Raw genomic sequence first — 10,104 nt, 5'->3', positions numbered from 1 at the left:
ATGAAGAGAGACTTTTTGCAATCCTTCCAACGACCTTCCTGCCCGGGCATATCATCCTCATATGGTTGACTCATCATATCTATGTCACAGTCATACGCGTTTGTATTGAGGAAACCCATAGGGTCGACCTCCGTCTCATCATCCATTCTATGTTCTACAGGACTGATTACATCAGCCAGTACTATTGCACCCCCTTCATCACGTCGTCCGCCGCTCTCACTCGTCACTACAGGAGCTGGTAATTGCGTAGGCGGGGTGGTGGTCTCTGCACATGCTTGTTGATGTGTGGTTATTGGTGTGCTCTCGGCCGGTTCCAGACGAATAAGATTCTTCGGCCATAGCAGCACCCAACCCTTGCAGTTTCCAATCCGTGGCGGGGTCTCGTCGTCCTCTCCCACGGGATATACTGGAGGAGGCAAATGCTCGTGACCCGATTTCACACTGGACAAGTTAACCCTGAAGTGCCTAGTGGGGATCGGCTGGTTGTGGAACGTGGGTTGCATGGGGTTCATTATCATCCCCTTTCCCACGTCCACCTTCTGGCCTTTGATCAAGTAGAGTATGGTGCACGGGGTTTCTTCGCCCTGCAAAGACATATGTCTATGGCGTAAAACATTCGAAAGGCAACAAAAATGGAATATTCTATATATATATATATATATATATATATATATATATATATATATATGTTGGTGCGACATGTAATTACCGTGACGGCGTCGAGCTCAGCCAAAGACGAAGGCCCACCTAGCACGCCAGAGATTGAGGACGGGCTGCTATGAGCGGGAGCGACCGCGAGAGGAGGCCCGGTTGCGTGAGCAAGTGATGGTGCGGTGTTGTTGTTGTTCATGGAGTTGCTCCCGACGAAACTGGGCATCGGGAAATCATGTACCGTCTTGTCTGGATTTTCCTTCGTCTAGTTGATGATAGCTGGAACCAAGTTAGTGGCGAAATCATTTCTGCAGGCAGTTATAGCAGCATTGACTGCCTGCTGTAGCAACTCATTTTTCTCCTCGGCTGTTTTTTCCGCGTCCTCAGCTGCTTTTTTCTCGACTGCAAGCTTCACCTTTGCGTCGATGTCCGCCTGACTAAACTTCTTTTTTTGCTTCTTGGCCTCCGGGCCCTCGTTGTAAAACACCTTCCACGTGGCTCCGTCTCTAGCACCGTGCACACGACCATATTGCGGCCGCTGGCCCAAAGGGAGTCCCTTAAGTTCGTTCAAGGCCCGGTTGAGAGGGGTGTCCCACTTGGGCCTCGTCGGAGAAGTAGGGCTTTCGCCTGCAAGCTGGTGATGCTTCTCTAGTAGTCTAATCAATTTCCTCGTGATCTGGTCCATGTAAAAAACCTTTTTCTCCTTGTCCCACTTGTAGCGGGCCCTGATGAAGTCACGCTCCAAGGGGTTGGTGAACTTCGCGAAGGGGTCTGGGAGACCCGCGGCTTCATGTTCCGCGTCCTCCTTTTCCCATATGGGCCTTTTACCGAGGTAGCCACGGCTTCTGAGGCGATGCTTCCCCGTGTTCCTTTGCTGACGGCTCTTGAATTTCGCAGCCTTAGCCTTGGCTGCCTCGGTAGCGCAAGTGTCCTTGAACTTTTCGAACTCCTCTTCCGTAAGTGTCGGATTTTCCTCCAGAATCTTGGACAGTGGTTCGTCAGCCTCCATAGCTCGTTTCACCTCCCTTTCCAGGAGGCCAAATCATTGCTAAACATGCCCATGGCATGATTGTTAATCTTTTTCATCTTCGGATCGTCCCACGGTTGTTCTATGTTATCATCCCGGTCGGGGAACTTGAATCTCTTGTGCAACTTCGTTAGGAGCAACTGCGTCAAATGTTCTTTACTCCTTAAGTCATTGTCGTTGATGCTCGTGCATTCCCGTAGGATGCATCCTAATTGGTTCCCATAGCACTTGCGAGGTTCTTCCGGCTCTAATGGCTCAAACTTGCCAGGTGCCATCTTTGTGATCACAAGTCGTCCAATCCCTAGTTTGTTAGGTTTTCATATCCTCTGCTTCTTATGCTTCCTCTTTTCGGTAGCGGCATCGGGGCCGGTACCTTCCCCGCCGATCTCGGCGCCGCCATCGGTGTCGGCGCCGTCGGTGTCGATGTCGGTGTCAGTACCATCATCGAGGCCGACCTGCAAACCTTGCTTAGTAGTCAAATAGTCGAGGTACTCTTGTTCACCCTCATAATCCATCTCGTCTGCATCTTGGCCAGAAGGCCCAGTTTCTTCGTTGTTCAACATGTTTCCTATGATTAAGTGTCCTCGTTTATTTCTAAAAGTATGAATAAATGAGAAATGACATAAAAAAGAAATCTATGTGCCAGCACTCGATATGCCAACTATGTAGCACAAATCATGCCTTTATTCACGGCAAATTACGGCATGACCTTTGCTAAAAAATGGACATATCGAGCGCCTGAAATTCACCAGGACGGAAATGAATCAACATTCCGGCGTAACATAGGCCACTCCGATCATTTACCAAAATTGAACCAAAACATCACATGTCCAAATGACATGTTCAAATTCCAAACATGACATGTCCAAAACATGACATATCCACATATCACATGTCCAGTTCAAATTTGCATATAAATTTAGCCTACCTAAATTTGCTTTAACAAGGGATGTTGATTTGGACAATTGCTTAAATGCTGCCTTTTCTTTTAACTACAATTGCTTAACCCTAAATTTCTGTCCTATTTCAAAACCTAGCTAAATTCATAACTAAATAGATAACCTAATTAACCTACTGCCATAACTAAAACCTAAGTAAATTAACCGAAGAACCCTAGCTAGCAGAGAGAGGGGGGGGGGGGGGGGGGGGGGGGTTACAGAGGGTGCAGGGGCGAGGATGCAGGCCCGACGACGGCCAAGGTTGGGAGGGGAGGAAGCAGAGGAGGGAGGCGAGGGCTGACGGGTCGGGGGAGAGCGCGCCAGGGTTGGGGGCGAGCGCCGGGTCGGGGGCGAGCGCCGGGGTCGGGGGCGAGGGCCGGGTCGGAGGCGAGCGCCGGCCGGGGTCGGGGCGAGCACCGGGGCGCGACGGTGCGACGGGGGAGAAAGTGGGGATTTGGGGGGAAAAGAGGCGGGATGAAGCAGGGAGAGTGGGAATTTTGGGTTAAGTGGACGTAGTAGTAGCGCGTTTAGACAAAACGCGCCGCTACTACCTTCACTAGCTGTAGCGCGTTTAGACAAAACGCGCTGCTACTACCTTCACTAGCTGTAGCTGTTTAGATAAAGCGCGCTGCTACTACCTTCACTAGCTGTAGTGGTTTTATAAGGAAATCGCTACTGCTAGCTTGACTGTAGCTGTTTTATAAGGAAATCGCTACTGCGAGTTTTCCTTTTTCTTTTCCTTTATTTTCTCCCACTTTTATTTCCCGAGAGCAGTGAACGAAGGGAAGGCGATATATATTGCATCATTTGACGGTTAAATATGTATACAAAATAGGAACATATATATTACATCATTGGACCCATGCATAATAATGGCTAAGTGTGTATACAAAATAGGAACATATATATATATATTACATCATTTGACCGATAACATACGGTTCCTCAGCGCTGACGTTTTCGTTTTTGAGTCAGCTTCTTTCCCTTCTTGTTCGTCGAAGAATAATTGAGCCCCTCATTGTGACTTTGCCTTTTCCATGGAGTACGATTTTTGTTAGGTAATGTAGTATTGATTCTTCTTTTGATGTATACTTCATCATCATCATCATGTTCCCTCATTGGGTTGCCGTATTGATCATAGTCTTCCTCGTTGGCGACTCCATCCATTCCAATGATGTTCCTTTTGCCTCTCCTCACGACAACACGACTGGGATTGCATGGGTCGGTTATGAAGAAGCATTGTGTCACGTGCTTAGCGTGTACCCATGGCTCGTTTTTGGCGATAGCGTTCACAGTAGCGCTCTTGGCGTCGGGTATAGTCATGGTAGTGAAAATATGGTTTTCTCTTTCGACATTCTTAGCCCATCTGACACGGAACATCGTCGTGTTGTGCAGTCCAGAGTAGCCAAGCTCCCAGATCTCCTCGACCCTTCCATAAAATCATTCGGTTGCGCCGTTGTCGCTGCCGGTCATGCATTCCATCATCACCCCTGAGTTCTGATCATCACTGTCCATATGTTTGGCCTCCGTGTAGAACGTGTATCCGTTGATATCATATGCCTGATAGGTTACGAGGTTGGGCGAGGGGCCATGTGCTAAGGCGTATATGAGCAATCCGTCCTTAGAACCCTCCTCCAGGGGATTAGAAATAATATGCTCTTTGAACCAATGCAGGAAAGTGGAGTTGTGCTCTCTAGTAACTTCAGCGTCCGTCCTGCATACCCCCCGGTCACAATACTTCTTTGCGGTAATTTCTTTGTGCAGTGCCACGAAAGGATCTACCTCGTCTAGGTGTTGTAGCACTACCAAGTTTTCTCTGTCAAAGTCGCTGCATCGATCTAAGTATGCCACGTGCAGTTCCCTGCGACCGTTGCAGTGACCTTCTCCTTCGAGCCTCCCATCGTGCTTGTTAACGGGCAAACCAACACTAACACCAGGCGGCTAGTCTACGCCATATAGAAAATTCTCACAGAAAGTGACGCACTCTTGTGTCACATAGCCCTGGACGATGCTTCCATCCGGACGGGACATGTTACGAACGAATCCTTTGATGATCCCATTCATCCTCTCAAACGGCATCATGTTGTGCAGGAATGACGGCCCCAGTTCTATTATGTCATCCACAATATGGACACACATATGCACCATCACGTCAAAGAACGCGGGCGAGAAGTACATCTCAAGCTCATTCAGTATCACAACGATCTCTTCCGGTAGCCTTCGGAGCTGCTTCACACTGATCGACTTTCGAGAGATGACGTCGAAAAAGTTGCAGAGACCAATAAGCGTGTCACAGACGTGCTTGTCCATTATCCCTCTAAGGGCAACAGGTAGTATCTGCGTCATCATCACATGATAGTCATGGGACTTCATCCGGCTGAACCTTTTCTTGTCAGTGTCTAGATATCTGTTTATCTTGCCACAGTAACCGGAACTAACTTTGACTCCGGTAAGGCACTTAAATAATTGATGGATCTCAGCCTGACTTAAGGTGAAGCAAGAAGGGGGGCAATAATCCTCTTTCTTTATTTTCTTGCCCTTCTTCTCCCGTGCCTCTGTCTCCATCTCTGTCTCGTCTGACATTTTATGGGGCGGCATGTGCAGATCTTCTCTGATTTTCAAATCTTGCAAGTCTTTTCTTGCCTTCGGCCCATCCTTGGTCTTATCCGGCATGTTCATCAGTGTTGCGAACAAGCTCTCAAGGACATTCTTACAGATATGCATTTGATCAAGGCAATGAGGTGTATCGAGTTTGTGACAGTACTCCAAGTCCTAGAACAAAGACCTCGTCTTCCATACCTTCAGTAGTGGCTCCGGCGCCTTTCTCATCATCTTTCCCGGCGCGGGGCACTCCTTCCAGTTTTTCAACAGCTCATCAATTTCGGCACCGCTCCGCTTACGAGGAGGTCCTCGATGCTCAGCGTGACCATTGAATAGATCTCCACGGTATCTCCACGGGTTGTCCTGTTCAAGCCATCTTCGATGCCCCACGTACATGATTTTCCCAGACCCGCCATCTTTCCTTTGTTGGAAATATGCCCTAGAGGCAATAATAAGTTAGTTACTATTATTATATTTCATTGTTTATGATAATCGTTTATTATCCATGCTAGAATTGTATTGATAGGAAACTCAGATACATGTGTGGATACATAGACAACACCATGTCCCTAGTAAGCCTCTAGTTGACTAGCTCGTTGATCAATAGATGGTTACGGTTTCCTGACCATGGACATTGGATGTCGTTGATAACGGGGATCACATCATTAGGAGAATGATGTGATGGACGAGACCCAATCCTAAGCCTAGCACAAAGATTGTGTAGTTCGTATGCTAAAGCTTTTCTAATGTCAAGTATCATTTCCTTAGACCATGAGATTGTGCAACTCCCGGATACCGTAGGAGTGCTTTGGGTGTGCCAAACGTCACAACGTAACTGGGTGGCTATAAAGGTCACTACAGGTATCTCCGAAAGTTTCTGTTGGGTTGGCACGAATCAAGACTGGGATTTGTCACTCCGTGTAACGGAGAGGTATCTCTGGGCCCACTCGGTAGGACATCATCATGATGTGCACAATGTGACCAAGGAGTTGATCACGGGCTGATGTGTTACGGAATGAGTAAAGAGACTTGCCGGTAACAATATTGAACAAGGTATCGGGATACCGACGATCGAATCTCGGGCAAGTACAATACCGCTGGACAAAGGGAATTGAATACGGGATTGATTGAATCCTTGACATCGTGGTTCATCCGATGAGATCATCGTGGAACATGTGGGAGCCAACATGGGTATCCAGATCCCGCTGTTGGTTATTGGCCGGAGAGTTGTCTCGGTCATGTCTGCATGGTTCCCGAGCCCGTAGGGTCTACACACTTAAGGTTCGACGATGCTAGGGTTATAGGGAATAGATGTACGTGGTTACCGAATGTTGTTCGGAGTCCCGGATGAGATCCCAGACGTCATGAGGAGTTTCGGAATGGTCCGGAGGTAAATATTTATATATGGGAAGTCATCATACGGTCACCGGAATAATTCGGGGGGTTACCGGTATTGTACCGGGAACACCGAAGGGGTTCCGGGGGTCCACCGGGAGGGTCCACCTGCCCCAAAGGGCCCTATGGGCTGTGTGTGGAGAGGTACCAGCCCCTTAGTGGGCTGGGCGCCTCCCCCCCTAGAGCCCTTGCACCTAGGGTTTAAGAGGAACCCTAAAGGGGGGGGGGCGGCCCCTTGCCTTGGGGGGCAAGGCAACCCCCCTGGCCGCCGCCCCCTCCTCAGATTGGATCTGAGGGGGCCGGCCCCCCTCTCCCTTGCCCCTATATATATGTGGGGGGTGGGAGGGCAGCCACACCCAAGTTCTGGCACAGCCCTCCCCCTCTCCCAAGTCCTCCTCTTCTGCCGCAGTGCTTGGCGAAGCCCTGCAGGATTGCCACGCTCCTCCTTCACCACCACGCCGTCGTGCTGCTGCTGGATGCAGTCTTCCCCAACCTCTCCTTCTCCCCTTGCTGGATCAAGGCGTAGGAGACGTCACCGGGCTGCACGTGTGTTGAACGCGGAGGCGCCGTGGTTCGGCGCTTAGATCGGAATCAACCGCGATCTGAATCGCTACGAGTACGACTCCTTCATCCGCATTCTTGCAAAGCTTCCACTTTGCGATCTACAAGGGTACGTAGATGCACTCTCCTTCCCCTCGTTGCTATATTACTCCATAGATTGATCTTGGTGATGCGTAGAAAATTTTAAATTTCTGCTACGATCCCCAACAGTGGTATCAGAGCTAGGTCTACGCGTAGTTTCTATGCACGAGTAGAACACAAAGCAGTTGTGGGCGTCGATATTGTCAATTTACTTGCCGTTACTAGTCTTATCTTGATTCAGCGGCATCGTGGGATGAAGCGGCCCGGACCGACCTTACACGTACGCTTATGTGAGACTGGTTCCACCGACTGACATGCACTAGTTGCATAAGGTGGCTAGCGGGTGTCTGTCTCTCCCACTTTAGTCGGATCGGATTCGATGAAAAGGGTCCTTATGAAGGGTAAATAGAAATTGGCATATCACGTTGTGGTTTTCACGTAGGTAAGAAACGTTCTTGCTAGAAACCTATAGCAGCCACGTAAAAACTTGCAACAACAATTAGAGGACGTCTAACTTGTTTTTGCAGCATATGCCTTGTGATGTGATATGGCCAAAAGGATGTGATGAATGATATATGTGATGTATGAGATTGATCATGTTCTTGTAATAGGAATCACGACTTGCATGTCGATGAGTATGAAAACCGGCAGGAGCCATAGGAGTTGTCTTAATTTATTTATGACCTGCGTGTCAACATAAACGTCATGTAATTACTTTACTTTATTGCTAAACCATTAGCCATAGTAGTAGAAGTAATAGATGACGAGACAACTTCAAGAAGACACAATGATGGAGATCATGGTGTCATGCCAGTGACAATGATGATCATGGAGCCCCGAAGATGGAGATCAAAAGGAGCAAAATGGTATTGGCCATATCATGTCACTATTTGATTGCATGTGATGTTTATCATGTTTTACATCTTATTTGCTTAGAACGACGGTAGCCTAAATAAGATGATCCCTCATTAAAACTTCAATAAAAGTGTTCCCCCTAATTGTGCACCGTTGTGAAGGTTCGTTGTTTCGAAGCACCACATGATGATCGGGTGTGATAGATTCTAACGTTCGAATACAACGGGTGTTGACGAGCCTAGCATGTACAAACATGGCCTCGGAACACATGTGAAACACTTAGATTGACTTGACGAGCCTAACATGTACAGACATGGCCTCGGAAAACGGAAGACTGAAAGGTCGAACATGACTCGTATAGAAGATACGATCAACATGAGATGTTCACCATTGATGACTAGTCCGTCTCACGTGATGATCGGACACGGCCTAGTCGATTCGGATCAAGTTTCACTTAGATGACTAGAGGGATGTCTATCTGAGTGGGAGTTCATTAAATAATTTGATTAGACGAACTCAATTATCATGAACATAGTCTAAATTGTCTTTGCAAATATGTTGTATATAAATAGCTCACGTTGTAGCTCCCTGTTTCAGTATGTTCCTAGAGAAAGATTAAGTTGAAAGATATTGTAAGCAATGATGCGGACTGGGTCCGTAGTCCGAGGAGTGTCCTCACTGCTACAAAGAAGGCTTACGTCTTTGATGCACCGCTCGATGTGCGAACCCCTACAACATCGTCTGTGGATGTTGTGAACACCTGACAGACACATCCTGATGACTACTTGATAGTTTAGTGCACCATACTTTACGGCTTAGAATCGGGATTCCAATGACGTTTTGAACGCCATAGAACATATGAGATGTTCCAAGAGCTGAAATTAGGATTTCAGGCTCATGCCCGTGTTGAGAGGTGTGAGACCTCTGACAAGTTCTTTTGCCAACAAGATGGAGGAGAATAGCTCAGCTAGTGAGCATGTGCTCAGAATGTCTAGGTGCTACAATCACTTAAATCAAGTGGGAGTTAGACTTCCAGATAAGATAGTGATTGATAGAGTTCTCTAGACACTATCACTAAGCTACTAGATCTTCGTGATGAACTATGACATGCAAGGGATGGAGTTGATCCCGGAGCTGTTCGCGGTGCTTAAGACCGCAAAAGGTAGAAATCAAGAAGGAGCAGCAAGTGTTGATGGTTTAACAAGACCACTGGTTTCAAGAAGGGCAAGGGCTAGAAGGGAAACTTCATGGATGGCAAACCAGTTGCCGCTCCAGTGAAAGAACCCAAGGTTGAACCCAAACCCGAGACTAAGTGCTTCTATTGTAAGGGGTACGGTCACTGGTAGCGGAATTACCCCAAATGCATGGTAGATAAGAAGGCTGGCAACTTCAAAAAAGTATATACGTGTTATTAATGTGTACCTCACTAGTACTCCTGGTAGCACCTGGGTATTGGATACCAGTTCAGTTACTATTATTGGTGACTTGAAGCAAAAGCTACGGACTAAACGGAGACTGGCTAAGGGCGAGGTGACGATGTGTGTTGGAAGTGTTTCCAAAGTTGATGAGATCACCATCGCACGCTCCATCTGCCTTCGGGATTAGTATTGAACCTAGATAAATGTTATCAGGTGTCTACGTTGAGCATGAATATGATTAGATCATGTTCATTGCAATACAATCATTCATTTAAGTTAGAGAATAATGGTTATTCTGTTTACATGAATGATACCTTTCATGGTCATGCACCCTATGTGAATGGTTCATTGAATCTCGGTTGTGGTAATACACATGTTCATGCCAAAAAGATGTAGTTAATAATGATAGTACCACTTTCTCGTGGCACTGCCGCTTAGGTCATATTGGCGTAAGATGCATGAAGAAACTCCATGTCGATGGACGTTTGGAGTCACTTGATTTTGAATCACTTGACACATGCGAGCCATGCCTCATGGGCAGGATGACTAAGACCCCGTTTTTAGGTACAATGAAACG

This window comes from Triticum urartu, chromosome 2, assembly GCF_003073215.2.
Source record: "Triticum urartu cultivar G1812 chromosome 2, Tu2.1, whole genome shotgun sequence".
NCBI lineage: Eukaryota > Viridiplantae > Streptophyta > Magnoliopsida > Poales > Poaceae > Triticum > Triticum urartu.
Note: the sequence above shows the minus strand (reverse complement) of the source record.